Source organism: Pseudopipra pipra, chromosome 12 (genome assembly GCF_036250125.1).
Source record: "Pseudopipra pipra isolate bDixPip1 chromosome 12, bDixPip1.hap1, whole genome shotgun sequence".
NCBI lineage: Eukaryota > Metazoa > Chordata > Aves > Passeriformes > Pipridae > Pseudopipra > Pseudopipra pipra.
This window is the reverse complement of record NC_087560.1, coordinates 19,053,830-19,071,687: the sequence shown is the minus strand read 5'-3', so window position 1 is coordinate 19,071,687 and position 17,858 is coordinate 19,053,830. Positions and strand designations below refer to the sequence as shown.

Sequence of the window (17,858 nt, the reverse complement as noted above, 5' to 3'; positions counted from 1 at the left end):
TGTGGCAGAGCGGTTCCATGGTGTAATGGTTAGCACTCTGGACTCTGAATCCAGCGATCCGAGTTCAAATCTCGGTGGAACCTGGTACTTTTCTACCCGCTCTTCGTTTTTTTTTTTTCTTTTCTGCCTCATGTGCCCAAACGATGCACGGACACGCTCCGAGCTCCCCAGGTTCCTGTTCCCAAACAATGGATACGCACGTTCCGAGTTCCCGGATCCTGTGCCCAAATGATGCCTGGCCACACTCCAAGCTCCCCAAGACTGTTCCCAAATGATGCACAGACACACTCTGAGCTCCACGGGCTCCTGTGCCCAAATGATGTCCACATGCACTCTGAGCTCCTCAGGCCCCTTCACACACACAGGTGTAACAACCACATCTCCCATCACCTCTTGCCCGGTGCCCACCAGCCCATCCCTGGGCACAGTGTGGGTGCCCTTCTGCCTCCACAGACAGACAATGACTTCACCCCAAAGCCATCCACAGCCACAGGGCAGCTTGGGGTGGGTTGGCAAGAGGTCCACAGGTCTCACAGATCCTTCCTATGAACTGGTCTCAAAAGGGCACGTGAAAACAATGGAGCTCATGGTGGAGGTGTCAGAGCTCTTTCAGCTCATGAGGTGTAAAGGGGCTGCAATCACAGGCCCCTTCCCCACTGCCTACACTGCCCCGGTCACCCCTGTGTGCCCCTGTGCCACGGGAGACACCAGCTCTGTCATCAGCTTCCCTTGGCACAGGCTTGAGACCTAAAAAGCAGAGGATAAAAATAGCGCTCGCATCCAGATGATTAAACCAAATCCCTGTAAAATGCTCTTTTCCCACCAGGCTGCCGTTAGCAGCAGCGTGTTTGCCGTGGCTGCACTCAGTGGCTGTGTCATCATTCCTGTGCGTGCAAAGTAACCCCCGGGCACCGGCAGCAGCGCTGGGCATCAGTTACCGTCTGCTGGAGGGATAACGAGCCAGAACGTGATCCTCTGCCTTTAAAAATAAATAGTTCACGCTGCCTCAGAGCCTCTGAGAGGGGCAAACAAAGCATTAATAATGGAGGCACAGCAAGATGTGAGCCCAGTGTGTCCCACCACAGGAGCACAGTGTGAGATTGGAGCATCGGAGTCCAGGCTCACATCCTGCCACCAGCCCCCCGCGTGCCCAGGCAGATCATGCACCTCCAGCTTCTTAGAGGGGCACAGAACCCAACAAGCATTCAGGGCTTCACATCCCCAGGGCTCTGTTCCATGTGTCCCATGGGAATAATTGTATGTGCCAGTTTCCATAAGGGCATTGCAAGGCCAGACCTTGGCAGAGCAGAGAGCACTCTGGTAGTGTAGCAGCAAGGTGGTCTCTGTGGTCTTTGGATTCATCCTTTTTGTCTCAAGATAGACCCAGAACACCCAAAATCTTGAGTCTGAAAATGCTCATCCCGCTTTTGCCTCCCCTCTCAATCCTCCAGTGTTGAGAAGCACATTAAATGGATAATGGATATTTGTCTGTGGAGAGGCTGGGGTGTATTTATAACTCGGCAGTTCAGGTTTCCATCTCACATCCTATTTGCGCTTCTCCATTGAACTTTGTTGCTAAAAAGCAATTAATTTTCACTTGATGTTTCTCAGACCTGGTTTCATCCTCCAGAATTGCTATTCGTGCAAAAAACACTTAAAAAAATACACAGGTGAACTATTTTAAATTATTCTCCTGCAAGAGCTGTTCTCCTTTCCGTGTTTAGGATTTTGTTGGTGAGCCTGGAAACACCCTTTATTTACATTTTTTGTGTGCGTAAGTGTTACTTCCTCTTGCACCAAATTGCAGATGTTCCTCATCTGGAACTGGCACATCCTGTGCAGGACATCAGGGCAGAGAGTGAGGGCAGTGGCTCTTCTGGCTGAGCTAAAAATCACAGTCCCCATGTTGCTGCACTGCTGTCACTTGTTGAACATCAGCCATTACGAAGCAGAGGCATTTTTAGCAATCATTTTTACCAAAACATGGACATTTGTGCAGATTGCCGTGTAGCTGAGAAGCAGTGGGGGCTCTTTCTAGCTAAGCCTGTTTAAATGCATTTGATCATTTAAAATCAGATTTTTCATGGTGAAAACTGAAAGAGCTCTGTGTCTAAACAAGAATCAACAGAGCAGGGCACGAGGAGAGCGCTGGACTAGCTGGGAGCTCCAGAAATTAAAGTCTTATATCCTGTTCAATCCTGGGTTAATTTTGTTGCTGTTCAGGCCCCAGATGAGAATATCCAAACCCTCAGGAAATGTCACTGTCAGCACAAGCTGGTTTTGGCTGCTCCGCTCTTTCTTTGTGTCCCCTCCTGGAGCAAGCAGGGATGGGGAGTGGGATGGGATGGCCCAGGACACCTGCCATGCACATGAAACATGGCCAAAAAGCAGAGGTCAGGCCTCTGTGGAACAGAGAACAGAGGACTCTGTGCTCTCTGGCTGACAGCTTTTAATGGGAGAACAGTCACTCAGCACTGGCATTTCTGCTGCATTAATTGCCATTAGTGTCATCCTTGCAGGAACACTAAATTCATGGCAAACCTTGAATTAGCACACTCTCGTAATTCCTAACTTAGGCAGAACCATTTGCAGAGGCAGCACGTTCCAAGCAACTGGAGCAGAGACAAGGAATGATACTCAGCTGGGCCTTGGATGTTCAATTAAGAGAAGAAAAGCAGCAGAGGTCACACTCATAACTGCGTATTTATGGTTCTGTTCTGGAAATTCATACAGAGCTGCCAAAAGGGCCCAGCACCATTAATGTGCAGATGTGTGTCAGGGCTCCCAGCTCCGGCTGCCCCAGGCACTGTGTGCAGGCTCTCCCTGCACCTGATTTTCATTTCAGTCTCCCACTTCCCTCCTCCCACCAGCTCCTGAGACCCTGAGAGAAATCCTGGCCTAATAAAGTGGAAAATCTGCCACCATCTCCGATGGCTGTAGCATTCCCACAACAAGGTCAAGGTCTCTTTGCAGAGCACACCAGTGGTGTTTGACATGGAAACGGAAGAATGTGAAAGAGGGATGGCCACTATTTGTTGCTGATCCCAGTTTTTCAGGCTTGGAAATCCCTGCCCACACTTTGCCAAGCCCATCGCTCTGCAAAGCTCAGGGAAAGATTTGGAATTGGAAATCACAGTAATTCAAAACTGTCCTTGAATGGCTGTTGACCCAAATTCCTGTTTTCCAGATGAAAGCAGCCCCTGGCTTCCCTGGGGCAGAAGGCAGGAAGGACAAAAGCAAAACCCCAGAACCTACTCTGTTTTATCAGAGGAGAAATATTTCCTAAGGGGAAAATCCAATCAATACTTTGCAATTTCCTAACAATCCATGAATCATTGCAATTATGCAGAGATAATTCAAGCTTTTCAATCCAGCTGCTGAATTAGACAAAAGCATACTCTTAGCACATTCTACCCCCATTTTGACATGTCAGTCAGAAAAAAACCCCTTCAAGTATAAAATCCATGCACAGAAATAAAAAAAAACCCACTCTTTTTTAAAACCCTGGACCAAATTAAAGGGTCTACAATGTGCAAGGAATTCTATTTTTCAGGTAATTTTGTGCCACATGTAGGAGTAATGAAAATACACAGAGTCAACAGGAATTTTTCTGCTGATAGCTCACTTGTATTCCACCATCTGAGTTCTGCAGCTCTAAGAAGAAAAGATATAAGATGAAATAGACCAAATCAAAATTAATTTCTAGATCAGCCTTTTCTTTCCTAACCTTGAGGTTGGAATAAAAAAAAAGACCTGGATCTGAACAGGGACCTATCCAAAAATCAAACCTCATCCTGGTTTTGCTGTTCTTTAGGGGTCTTAGCAGCACTGAAGAAAGACTGGCAAGGGAGCAGAAAAATTAACCACCTTCTGGAGACATTTTTCACTGGGACAATATTATGGAATAAGCAGAAAGGAAGGGAAGTTTTCAATGTGCTTTGGGGAGGAATTGAGTGCACGCCTCGATGACTTGGTGTTCCTTGTGCTGACTGTCAAAATGAAGTCTTCAGTTTCCCGCATCCATTTTGGACTCAACACTCATCTCTTTGTCTGCATCTGCTGCCTCCAGAGACATCCCAGCAAGATAACACTGGCAGCCCCAGGATAATTGCTGGCCAGGATATCATTTCATAGAACCATCACTCCAAATCTTCTTCCTCTTACACGCCCTGCCACAGAGGTTTATTTCCTACCTAGAGTCAAAATCTGCTTGATGTTGGTGTTGGTTCCAGACAAATAGAGCGACAGCAGAGCAGCCATTGTCACATGGCCCATCATCCTCTAATTTGGATTCGAAAGCGCGGCCCTGGGGAATGAAGAAGGCAGTTTGGCTTCTGTGGCCAAGTCATTCTCTGCTGAAACAACCAGCAGAGCTGCTTGGCTGTGCTCAGCGTGGAGATGCTGTGAAGCTGCACGATTGTACAGGGAGCCAGGCTGAGACTGTAGAACTTTGCTCATTAAGATCATTAGAGAGCTGTCAGATGGAACAACTGGGATGGCTTTGATCTGGCAGAATACCCTTCTTCCTGTTTCCAGACCTTGGGAACTATCCAATTCTCCACAATTATTTTTTTTCAAGTCATGCAAACAACACTCTTTGGGTTTTTTATAGGTTGCAATAACTTCTTCAGGAAAACTGCAGGCTGTAACAGCTATAACAAGATTAATTTATTAAATAGAAACCCTGATATTTCAATGATTCCTCTATAAATATATTCACAGTTGGTTTTGCCAAGAAAATGACAAAATGTTTCTGATAATCCCAAAGATATTCCCTATAAATCCACTAGGTGTCCTACTGTTTTCAAGCAATTAGGCTCAAGGTTTGTTTGGGTTTTTTCCCTAGTTTTGCTGGCGAGGAATTAGTTTGAGGCTTTAGTGGAATTAGGTCTGGGTTAGCAGGTTGAAGAGACGTGTACGTGTGGTTTGTGTGACACAGCAGGACATCCGGCTCACGGCGGCAGCTCTTTTGGCAAATGCCACTAATGCTTCCCACAGAGACCAACTCAAGGTTAGAGGCTGGAAGAGAAGAGGGAAAAGAATCTGCCTTCCTCTCTTGGGAATGCTAAACAAGATCCAGCCGAGCCAAATCCTCTTTGCAGTCAACCTTGGTCATCTATTTATAGGACTGCTAAAGTGAGCCCAACGCTGACCTCAGAGGTGGTGGCAGCACATGTTTAACCTTCATCAGAGCTGCTCAGCACAGGCTGCAGTTGTGACATTCCTGGTCACTGCTCCAGTCTCTGATGGGTGTCCCACTGCTTGCCAAAGGCCAGCACAGCACCTGCTCACGAGGTGTCCTGTCACTCCCAACAAGGAGGGCATGTCAAATGCATCCCAAGGAAAGCAAGCTGAAAAACAGCCAAAGGGTAATTTTCTCATCTCAGAAAATACTTGAGGTGGAGTGTGGCCATTGGAGAGTGGCCAGATGCTTGGCTGCTCCCTCATTGTGTGGCCTGGAGCACACACACCGTATCCACCGTGCGATCCAGGACACCCCTCAGCCACTCTGGGATTTGGTGCTTGCGCTGAGCCCCAGCATGGCAGGCTGGAATTCTCTGAAACAGCCATCTCCTAGGTACTGAAAAAGCACCTTCATTATTACAGGGTTTTTCAGTGCTCAGAAGTGTGATGGATCAGTGAGGGACAACTACAGGGTGGTGTTTATGGTCTTGTCACTGAAGCACACATCACATGCTGTGCAATCTCTCCAGCCTTGTCTTCCTGAGCAGTGGTTGTTCCATTGGCAAACACCTCCCCATTCACCCTCATTTCACAGGGCTGCCTCAGCTTGAATCTACCCCACATCTACGTGAGGCAAGTGAGGAGAAAATCAGTTTTATTTTCTATTGAACAAATGCCAGGGGCAAAGATGCTCTCAAACAATGAGATTCTCTCCTTTTCCAGTAGGTGCTTTACGGCCAGAAGTCCTGCCCAGGGCTATTGGCTGTGCAAACAGGCACCAGGCAAGGTGTCAGCACCAGTTTAATCACAAGCTGCATGGAGAAATCAGAGGGGGAACAAGACCCTCCTGTCCTTGGCCCACCAGGATTCCTTGCCATCAGGCATTGTGCATCCCAGGAAGCGCCGAGCATCTGTCCTGTGCCATGTGTTACTGCACTGCCTCTATTCCCTGCTATTTGTGCTGAAGGTATGACAGTCATTTTCCTGACAACCTGCAAGAAGAAAAGGATCTTCCTCTGTGTGGATCCATAGGCACCTGCTGCAGCTCCACGCAGCATGCACCATATGTGGCTGAGAGGGGGTTTAACCTGGTCCAGCGTGTGTTTGCTGTGCCACAGAACAAACACCTCGAGCCTTGCCATGATTCAGAGCATTATGTGTGGGAGCCATCTGGTCCCGTAGCTGAAGGAGCAAATGGAAAATCTGATGAAAGCACAAACAGTCACAATGAGAGAGACTGAAAAGATGTGTTGATATTCCAAGCAGGAGTCTCCTTCCATGGGGGGTAATCTCATCATCCTCTCTCCTGCTCCTTCCTCTGGAAAGCTGCTGTCAGGCAGGTTGCACTCTCAGCTCAGTGAGTACAAACACCTTTGGAATGCTAAAAATATGTTTCATGTGCTTGAGCAAACCTCCTGAGACAAGAGTTTTCTCAGCAGCCAGCTGTGCAGTGAGTAAGATGTGCCAGCTGCTTTGGAGCACAGCACATTTTACGGAGCTTGGATTGATCCAGAACTCTGGCTGGTTTAAAATGTGCTCTCGATTAGGATTAGTCACTAATATTTTCTCACTGCTGTGCAGAATTACAGCTCATGGCTGTGACAGACTGAAAGGAGTTCCTCCTCAGCTTGCCTAGATGTTCTCAGCCCTGAAGTAGAGATGAATTTTGGAGGGACTGGAGCATTGGGGGAGCAACAAGGAACTCAGTGCAGTGGATAGGGTAGAGTTTAGGATGGCTCGGATTTGTGTATAATGTGTCCAGGATATTGGGTTACTAAAATTGTCTCCATTAGATTTTGGAGCCAGTCTGGGTTTCCCCCATTCTGGCCCTGGTTTCTGATGTTTGAAGGGCACAGGGAAGGCAGACAGAAGATGCTTATTTTAGTACATCTCTGCAGGGAATGCACACGTTTCAGACAGGTACACATTTGTTTCCTCTGACACCAAATTAATGGGAATTGATGTATTGATTCTGCAATTCTCCTAAAAATTGCTTCAACTTTTGGCCTGTTCCCAAGCTGGTTAAATGCAATGTGCACACAGTTCAAGATATATATTTAATTATTCTAATATTAATACAGTTTCATAAATTCAGTTCCCTGTGAAATCCAGAAGATAATAGGATTGAGAGCAGTCCAGAAAGGCAAAGGTATCCAAGGCTGCATCCCCAGAGTGGACAGCAGGTCAAAGGGGGGATTCTGCCCCTCTGCTCTGTAAAGGTGAGACCCCCCAGGCAGAGCTGCCTCCAGCCCTGGGATCCCCAACATCAGAAGGATGTGGAGCTGCTGGAGTGAGTCCAGAGGAGGCCACAGAGATGCTCCAAGGGCTGGAGCCCCTCTGCTCTGGGGATAAGCTAGGAGAGCTGGGGGGGTTCACCTGGAGAAGGAAAGACTCCGGGGAGATCTTAGAGCCCCTTCCAGTGCCTAAAGGGGCTCCAGGAGAGCTGGAGAGGGACCTGGGACAAGAAATGGAATGACAGGAGAAGAGGAGTGGTTTCCCACTGCCAGGGGGCAGGGTTAGATGGGATATTGGGAAGGAATTCTTCCCTGTGAGGGTGGGGAGGCCCTGGCACAGGTTGTCCAGAGAAGCTGTGGCTGCCCCATCCCTGGAAGTGTCCAAGGCCAGGCTGGACAGGGCTTGGAGCAACCTGGGATAGTGGAAGGTGTCCCTGCCCATGGCAGGGGGTTGGAATTGGATGATCTTTAAAGAGCCTTCCAACCCAAACCATTCTGGGATTCTATGACTCAATTATACAATAATAACCTGATCAGTCATTTGTCACTCTCAAGGGTTACATCTACTGTATTTATGAATATTCCCACATTTAACTAATTAAATACTGTCAAAGTACCCACCTTATGTACTGTATTTGTAGACTATGGGAGCATCTCTGTGCCATGGAGGCTCCTGGTCCCAGAAGGAGAATGGATCTTGTATTAGGAATGGAGTAAGAGTCTTGCATTTTCTCCTTTGATCACTGTGGCTCTGCTTTTATGATCTCACCAGGAAAGTTACTTGATGTTTCTATATTTTGAGTGTCAGCATGGCTCCTGCAAATGTTTGAAGTCATCCTCGTGCTTCATTTATTTTCCAGCAAACCATCATCCATCTGCAGTTTAAGAATAGAACATATAAAAAAAAACTGCATAAAACCCCAAAGCACAGAGCATAGAATTTCTGGGCAAAATTCTCTTCTCACCTACGCTTTCCTAACTCTGGAGTAGTGTCTTCATCTTTCTCATTGTTACTCTGAACCCCGCTTTCATCTCATGGTGTCTGACCCAAAGGATCTGCCATACATGGCTAAATCTGATTTCATCACAACTGTTGCAATATCCTAGACAAAATTACAGTCTCAGAGGAAGTACATCAAGATGCCACAAGCCTCAATATCCTAAAAATATGCTGCTGTCAGTGGTTCCCTGTTAGTAGTTTTCCATGCAAATGAAAATCCTACAGTGGTGGAGAACTGCTGAACTATGTGGAGCAGAGATTTTCTCCACACACACAAGCAGAGAATCTGCACGTTTTGGCTGAGCTCCCTTTTAAAAATTCATGTTTGAGAGCTCTTTCTTTAAACAAAGAAACGGTTTGCTCTAAATTGTTTGGTATTTATTTTGTGTAACTCCGTTCCTTGGCTGTCCATGCTATAGAAATGCTGTTAAGCTCCAAGAAGACAGATTGCCTGGGCTGGAAGCCCCAGCCCTGCTCCAGGGAAGCACATGGCTTCCTCACGATGATTAGGATGATTATAATTACTATTCAGTATACAGGGCAATTGTTTTTGGTGTTTAAAACAGAACAAAACAAAACAAAACAAAGCAGGTTTGGAAAGGAAAACAGAACATGAGGGAAAAAAAATAGTTTTTAATAGGAAGTGGTTGACCTTCAGGAAGTAACTCCATATGCAGACTCTGCTATCCAGCATTTCCAGTCATCAGAAAATGGAAAGAAAAAACTGCCTTTAAACATCCCAAAGGCCCTTTAGAAAACAGTGCACCTCCCTTTCAGTAGGTATAACATTTTACATCTCCTGTCCAACAGCTGCTGGTGTCAAAGGCCAAGCGAGCAGGACGTGGAACGCAGAGCCTGAAGTTTTTCGGCGGTCGCTGGAGGCAGAACCATCTCAAGCTGTAGCAGATGTTCACTGGCTTCCTGTCTGCCTATCAGCCCCACAAAGGCACCTCGGTGTGGTTGTTGTGCCCGGGGTAACTATGGAGACCCCAGCCGGGCTGTGCGGGGCCGATACGCCGAGCGGGCCCTGGCGCAGTGGGTTGTGACTGATCAAGCAAACGTTATGGTTTCTAGGAACTCGCTCTCGTTTTTCCATATGTACGTGAGTCATTCCCCCCACATGGCAAGGAAGTGGCAGAGCACAAAATCACTTCAGAAATGCCTTTCTGAGGTGAGGGTGTTGCTTTGGCTTCAGTGCGCTCACGTTTGATATGTTGTTTCTAGTACACCATATAGATCCTACCAACTGTATTCCTCCAAAGCCTGGAATATGCTCCAGAAGAGAGTTCTTAACCATCAGTTTAAAGATCATTTCCACTAAACATTTTTCCTTGCTGTTTTAATTCCTGTTTACATTCATCATGAGCTCCTGTAAATTATAACTTTGATATGAATGATTATATGCAAGTGTTAGAACAGTGCTCAATCTATTTTAGGGCTTTGAGATAGTTTAATGAGACTGATTTTTACACTGATGCATTTAAATTAATATGCATTCCCAGTGCAGGCAAGACCCAGGGCAATTAAGTTTATTACTTAATAGACAGGAGTGCTTTTCCTCCATGAAATAGAAGAAATAAAGGAATTTACTTTTTATAAATTCTAGCACAGATGTTTTGCTTTAATAGTGACAGAAAAGGATGGTTTTGGAATGGTTCCTGTGCCCATGCTGAAACTGGAAACCAAAAGTGACAGCTCTGAATTACCAATGGTAGAAATGGTTACAGATATTCCCATGGGAAACAAAGGATTTCAAAGGAACAGTGTCTCTGTTGGTGTTTGCCACATATCAGGGAAAAAGGTAAACATTATTGCCATTTTTAAATTGTTGGTAGCATTGCAAATCCCTGTTGACCTGGAAAATGCAAACAGTGGGCACAGTGGTCTCTGGAGTGCTCCTTCTAGGGGTGATAATCTGTGTATTACAACTTTTTTATGGCCCATGTTCCAGGAGGAACTGAAGCCCTTTGGGACAACTGCTTCCAGGGGAAGTAGGTGTGGATATGCTTTTGAGAAAATGACCTTCCATATGAAAGCTGTGGACCTAAAATTCAGTCACCTTCCTGTCCCCAAAGGCGAGCAACAGCAAGGCAGTGCATGAAAGAAATGAGAAAAGTTGTTGAGATCAGGATATGAGGGACTTTATGCAAAGGACAGACTTGCAGGCAAAGGTGGATCTGATGAATGCAGCAATGGAAGCTGCCTGAAGCTTCCGGGAAAACACCACAAGTACAAAGCTGAAAGAGGAAAAGAAGGAAAAAGGGGACCCAGGGATTAAACTCGGATGAATTGGGAATGTGGAGGAGGTGAATACAATTGTTTCGGTGAGTTCCTGGAAGGGATACAGTAAATGTATTTAAAAAGCAACATATTGGCACTTGACTGGATAAGAGAGTTTTTGTTTGAAGTATTTGAAAATTGAGGTCAGTACTTAGACTTAGACTTGTAAGGGGTAGCACAGTTGGAAGCAGGATGGATGAGATGGCTTAACAGGGCTTCATTGTAGTCAAATTAATTCAGTTTAAATAATTAATTCTCTTTTAAATTGACTCCACTCTGCACACTTGACATTTTGGAAAAGCTGCCATTGCTTGGCCTTCTGGTAAATGGTTTTGCATCTGTTTTCCATTGTTTCCCTCTTGAAAAACAAATCCTTGTCACTAACAGGAACCATCAGCAGCATGGAACAAATTGACTTGCCAAGGACATTTCCTCCAATTCCATTATTTATACTGGAAGTCTTTTTGTTGTATCGAGAGTCAGACTGTGATTTTTAAAAATTGCCATTTATTAAGGTAGTTTTTTACTGTGTTATGAGTCAAATTCAAACTTGGTTATGTGAATTACTTTCTTTGCATCAACATTTGGTCATACTTTTTTCAAGGAGGCGATGAACCAGTTAAATTAATCACTAATTCACAGTTTTCTCTGCCTATCTGGTTTTGTAGAGCCCCTTACTGTTGCAGCAGAGGATGCCCAGGTATGAGGCAGACCAGGTACACCACTCTCCCTCCTCTGCTCTCAGCACATTGATTTTGAGCCTCAACTGGCTGAGATTGAGAGGATCCATAATATCATTTGGCACAAATTGGGTTAAACAAATAGGGTTTGTATTTTACTCTCAAGGTGATTTGGTTTGTGTTTGCTCTCATATCCTTTCTCAGCTGCAGGCTGTGGACCAGTTGCTAAGACAGTGTTCATCTCCTCTAAACCCCCCCATGGCAGCGGCAGGGATACATGGCAAAGGAACACAACCATTAATTGGGGGGGTCTGATGAGTTTGGGGGCTCCCTCAGGTAACCTGGAGCCAACTCCCAGAGAGCTCAGCAAAGGGCAGAGCCTGGGCTGACCTAAATTCACGGTGACTCACCGGGGAGATTTGCTGTTGTTACTCTGTTTTGCCCGTTTCTCAGCAGTTGCTCACACTTGCAACATGGACTCTCTTACCTGACCGAATCAATAGAGGAGCAGTTGGGAGCCAATATAATACAAGATAATATTGTAATAAGAGAAGGGAACATTCCAAAGCAGTTACAGAAGGATTTGAGATAATTAGGAGAGGAGTTGGGCAGTGATACAGATACAGAAAAAGCTTCACCCGAGATAAAATAACAGATACTAAAAATATCTGTATTGAGATGAAATCCTCATGACTCAGTACTTGAGCCAACCTCCATTCTCTAGGAATTAGTAAGATAATCATGCAAACAGGGCAGATCGTGGTCTATCACCTTGCTCCGGGCTTACACTTCACTTCAAAGACGCATCTTAGGCTGAAAAAGGACAGACTCAGGTCTGAATTTTCAGGGAAATTGCAGATTTTTAAGGTATGTTCTGTAGCTGTAGCTTTTTAAAAAATTGGTGGGTTTATTTCTACCTAGAAAAAGTTGAATAGTGAACACTCTGGGTCTTGAAAGGCAAAAACACTGACAGCAGGACCCGAGACACGTTCTTTATATCAACCAGAACATAATTTTAAATACCTGTGACTCTGTAGCTAATAGCTGAGGAGTGATGAATCCAGCTTGCAAACAGAAACATGAAAGTGCCATTTCTTCTTTTTTTTTTCATTCTGCACGATGCGTTTCCTGACTAGATGCATAAGTATTGAAAGTCCTGTAAGTATTTAAAGTATTTGGAAAGAAATGAGTATTTCGAAAAGTATTTTGACTTGCTGCAGAGTTTCAGGAAAGCAGAAATCTGTGTTAGGACAACACCAGCCAAAATCTGGGTCAAATTTCCAGTGCAGATGTGTCAGAAGCATTTTCTTGGAAGCTCTCCATGACAGTTAGTGAGAAGAGTGACCCAATGTTTTCTCACTGTACAAAATAACCGTTCTGTTTGATGATGTCATGGGCATGAAGCACTGCTTGTGTTTTCACAGCCCAGGCCTGTTTAAGCTTGTTTGGGAGCAGAGATTTCTTCTCTCAGAACACTCTCAAACAGGGAGTCTGGCAAATCTCTTTGGTACATCTCGACTGATCTCAATCAGTTTTCGGAATTTTAATGATCTGGGTTTATTTCCAGATAATGACTATTTATGTAAATGAGATGCCTCATAAATAAATACGGGAATTTTTCCATAATATTAATTACAGGCTTTATGGTTCAAACACTTAATATCCTAAAGGTGCTGTGTAATATACTAAATGGTGCTGTGGATTGTCTTTGAGTTTATTGACTTAGTTCTTTTGTTATTATATTTTAACTTGACTTACATATATTGGACTGTGTTTCCTGAACTAAAAGAAGCTGTGCAACGTGTCTGGATACATCAAATGATATCAAAGGACCATAAAGATCAAAATGCATCATACAGTGGAAGTAGCAAATGGAACCCAGATTTCAGAATGTTTTCATGTAAGAATCAAATAAATTAGTTTTACTTGGAGAATCTCAGCTTAAGTGTTGTTAGCCATTTACTCAAAAATGAGATAGTTCTAAATTAATTATAATCCTTTGCACTTCTACTGCTGCTTCTCTTGAGAATCTCAATAGTGTTCTACAAACATTAATTAAGCCTAATAGTACTCCTGAGAAGTGGTTAACTGACAGATACACTTCACCCCTCATGATATAAGTGAACTCTAGAACAAAACACAAAAACTTTAAAACAGCAAGACTACACAAGAGTTTAGAGCCTGAAGTAAGTCAGGCAAAACTGTGGGGAATGTTTAAGTAATCGAATGCAATTGCTTGGCGTGGGCAGGATTCGAAGATAAATAAAAGTGCAAATAATGAGGAACTGAGATCTCTAGTGAAGGAAAGTGAGTTTTTATCTGATGTGAGAGGAGATACCACAGCACCACAGTGTCACGTGGTGTGGCTCCGGGTGGTGAACTGGACAGACTCAGAGGAAAACTGCTATTTGCAGAAATCACCTCCAGATGGGCCAAAGAGCCGGAGCCCACATGGAACCTTTAAGGCTGATGCCTGAACAGCAGGGACAGCAGTTAAGTCCTTCTCTCACCCCTGAGGGTACAGGAGCTGCTGGAAATAGCAACAAACCGGCAGTATCAGTGTGTACACTGACAGCCCCAGACTGTTGTGTTTGCTGGCCAATCTGCATGCACAATTTCCTTCCTGATATTTCTCCAGAAAGAGCAGCTTTTGTTATCTTGCCCTACTGATGACAGCAATACTTAAAACAGGTTAGTGCTGGCACACACAGCGAGTTGGCTTTGGTACGTGCATTAGGACTTGGACCATCCTCAAGCAACCCTCCTGCTGTCCCGTTCCCACAAAATGTGCCGCAAATATTTGTCTCCGAGCTTCCAGGGCCCATGGGAAGAGCCATTCCAGAGCATGCTCCAGCTGTGCACAGTTATTTGCCTGCTAACAACAGGACAAGAGGTATGGCATCACCTGCTTGATTCCCCCAACCCACAGCAACACAGCAAAGCACAAAGTTAACTGTTTTCTCCCTGATTAATCCCAAAGGCTGTCCCCTGGGGCTCTTACCATCCCATCTTTGAGAGCTGCTCCGTGCCGCAGTGCCTTGTGAATAGTTTTAGCAGTTGCTGAGGGAAACTTTATGATGCACAGTCAGAATTCTCAGATGCACACTCTGAAATCTTGAGGAAGCAAATCGGCACTGGAAAGTGGAATGATAATGAGTTTGCATCAGAATTTTATTTCTAGAAATGACTTGGAAGCAGTTGGATCTCCTCCTTGGATACATTTTTCTTTCCTTTTTGTTTTCCAGCATTTCTGTGCTTCTGGGACCACAAACTCTCACATAAATATTGGCAATACATCCTTGCTGAGAAAGTCTACCTACTGGAGAAAAATCTGCTCATTTTATCCAAGTAGAACACCTAGACAATGCAATTAGACAATCAGACTTTATCCTTACTCATATACAGTAACATTCTTAATTGCATTTGTGAATTGTAGTTCATGACATACATGACTCTGATGCCTAATGAACTGCATGCTTCTGCTGAGTTCAGTGGCCTTTGGATCAGACCCTGTGTTTGCTCCATTTCCCATATTTTTAGCTGCTTCTGTAAGTTCTTTACCTAGAGGAAGGTCTGAAACTTCTTTTTTTCCCCCATATATGCATGATAACTCTATTGCCTGTTGTATAATTTATAGTCAGTAGTTTCCCTGGAGTGCAAAAGGCTTTTCAGAAATACCATACTTGAATCAGTAAAAGGAAGGGTAACTGCACTGTTGTACTGCTGCATCATAATATTTAAACACTTTATTATTTCATAATCTGTCCTAGAATTTAATCATTCTGAGCAGGGACAGTCTCTTTATGTAAAAAGGGATAAGTTCCAGATTTTCAAATATGCATATATTAAAAAAACCCATGAAGATGTTGCTTCATTTCTACTGTGATCCCATCTTGCCAAAGGCTCCATTTCAGTGCATAACCCTCTGGATGCAGATCCATTACTGCACCATAAAGTGGGTTACTGGACAGGGGAAGGCAATTCGTCCTCTGAAATGCAGAGTCTTGTTTTGCCAGTTATAGGGTTTATAATTATCCATTATCATTATCTTTATGATTGTTTTTACCAAGGTTACACAGAGGTCTATTCGAAAGATACTCTGTTGGGTTCTCTTGGAGCCTCATCCTTCTCCCTGTAGATGTAAATGAGCAGTGCACACAGCACAGCCAAGTGAGCTCAAAAGGAATAAAACTGGTCAGAAAGTGAACAGACTAAGCCCCAAATTGCACACTTAAGACACTGAAATCGTTTTGTCTATGGAAGCCAACCTCTGCCAGGAAAAACTGGGAATAGTAATAGCTGGGGTTTTTTTAAAGCACTGCTGAAGTCTCATGAATTATAAATCATCACATCTCACAATCCTGGGACAAAGTCAATTACAACCACGTCCTGGGACAAGGAAGTCCTCCCTTCTATTCCTGGCTCTGTCACTGACCATCTGCCACTTGTCCTCTGCCTTGCTGGAGTTTACCCATGTGTAAAACACAGTTAAAATAAGCTAAACCATACTCTGAAAATTACTGGAGTGCCACAAGCTAGAAATTTGGGGTTGTAACATGGAAAGAAATGGTTCTGTGGTTGCCAGTCTGCAGAAAGCCACCATGTCTCGCTGGCTGCACTCCGGGGGAGGCTAAATCTGGCTGCCAGGGCTCCACCCTGCACTTGAGAGGCAGCAGAATCCCACAGAAATGCCTGGTGCCAGCCCACCTGCACTGCATGCAATTGTTAACTTGTTTAATTAACTTACTACGCACAACAAGAATCTGATCCAACACTGGCTGGGGTTAATAGGAAGAATTCTGCTGACTTAATGATCTTGGGGTTGGTCTCCACGTGCATGTAGAGACCACTGCCCAGAGACCCCGAAAATCCTGGGGAAGGGAAAGGCTTTGTTTGAGTGACACATAGACACATCTCTGTGCAATGAGCCTGGCAGGAGCTGGGCACACAGTAAATCTGTCTCTGCCTGTACAGTAGCACTATTCACTGGTGCTGCTCTTTATTCACAAATAAATACAGCACTGCAGCCATGATTCTTCACAGACCCTTTTGCACATGGTTTCAGATGAGCCCTAATGTGGAAAATTGATGACAAGCTACGCAGGGAAGCTTTGCGGGGAGATTTGTTAGGAAAGGTGACTTGACAAAGGTGGTGACAAGCTAATAATGAAATGGAACATTGCAATTAAATGTGCTGGTGGGGATGAAAGTGTGCCAGAGCCGAGAGTGTGAGCAGCAGGTAGGTCAGGGAGAGAAAGCAGCAGAGGCTTGATGGAATCGGGTGGGAAGGAGGGGGAGATGTAAGAACAAGAAAGACAGGACAGAGATAAGCACCGTTGGCTGTGACGGCAGCATTGGGCAGAAACTCCTCTGGTGTTTGTGTCAGGCCTTGCACAGCGAGATCCTCATCCTCGACAGCAATTTGTTGACCTTGACACAATGTGTAATTAAATGCAGATAATCCTAGAAGGACAGAAACGGTGGAGGGAAATAAATCAACAGCAAATCAAAGACATCGACAAAAAATTTTACCTATAAAATGAGCTGAAAACTGCCACAGAATATTTAAGAACTTTGTTTCTCTAAAATGAAAGTTTCCATTACGAACAGTCAAGAATATTTTCATGGCTGTGAACTTAAACCCTGCAAAGTGAACTATTCGTACATCTGTGCAGGGATTTTGCCTCAGTATAACAGCAGCTGAAACAATACTCTTAGAAGTAGGAACATACCCATTAATCTTGGGTGTTAACACTGAAGGCTAAAAATTATGCCCACGTGAAAAAACAGCAAGGGCAGAGAGAACAGCACACTTTGCATATCAAAATTACTATCACAAGCCACTTCACCATTGCTATTTACTTGAAAAGCATTTCCAGGATTAAAACATAGCAGAAACTGATTTGAAAAAATTTCTACCAGCACTTTAAATAATTTAATGCTGCTGCCCGGGTAGAGACTGGCTTGTGTCAGCTGTGGCGTTTCCTACCTGAGGGGTAAGAGGAGCAGCATTTCTGCTATAAACAATCAAATTAATAAAAGCATGTGGGGGAAAAAAGCCCTGTTCTGTACTTTGTTGCTTTTATATTCTCCTATTTGGTCGGATTTCTCAGAGGGATGAGGTAAACCAATACAGCAGGTTTGAACACATTCACAGTACAAATTCAGAATTTCATATGGATCTTGTGTCTTTATGACGAGCCACATCTAAACCCTCAAGCCAAACATCTAGAAGGGAGGGAAGCTTGAATTTAAAGCCAAAATTGTATGGTGGGATCCTATCCCTAAACATCACTTTGGTATAAAATTTGGATACTCAGGGTTGCAGATGCCAGAAAAGTAGTATTTCTGTGTTGGTACAGGCAGGAGGACTCGTTCTGTAGCGCTCAGCAACATCTTGACACGCTGCACTAATCTTAGCTGCGCGCACTTAAAAGATTATTTTTGTCCCGGGTTCTTTTTCTAGTCTTTGATGCAACA

The 17,858-nt window shown here is 44.4% G+C and overlaps 1 long non-coding RNA gene and 1 other non-coding gene across 5 annotated transcripts; one reads left to right on the top strand and one right to left on the bottom strand.

Annotated features, from left to right (window-relative positions):
- Positions 1-11: 11 nt before the first annotated feature.
- Positions 12-83, top strand: TRNAQ-CUG (transfer RNA glutamine (anticodon CUG)). The gene has a single exon. It is a non-coding gene; the product is annotated as a tRNA-Gln (tRNA).
- A 2,351-nt stretch (positions 84-2,434) lies between these two features.
- Positions 2,435-17,802, bottom strand: LOC135421060 (uncharacterized). 4 transcript variants are annotated; one of them, XR_010433846.1, is made up of 5 exons: positions 16,713-17,752; positions 14,380-14,512; positions 12,402-12,534; positions 8,040-8,293; positions 2,435-6,176 (listed from the first exon to the last, which is right to left on the bottom strand). It is a non-coding gene; the product is annotated as an uncharacterized LOC135421060 (long non-coding RNA). The 4 variants fall into 4 exon arrangements; XR_010433845.1 differs by lacking the exon at positions 2,435-6,176 and adding an exon at positions 6,185-6,366; XR_010433847.1 differs by lacking the exon at positions 2,435-6,176 and having other exon boundaries at positions 7,956-8,293; positions 16,713-16,841; positions 17,695-17,802.
- Between the last annotated feature and the right edge of the window lie 56 nt (positions 17,803-17,858).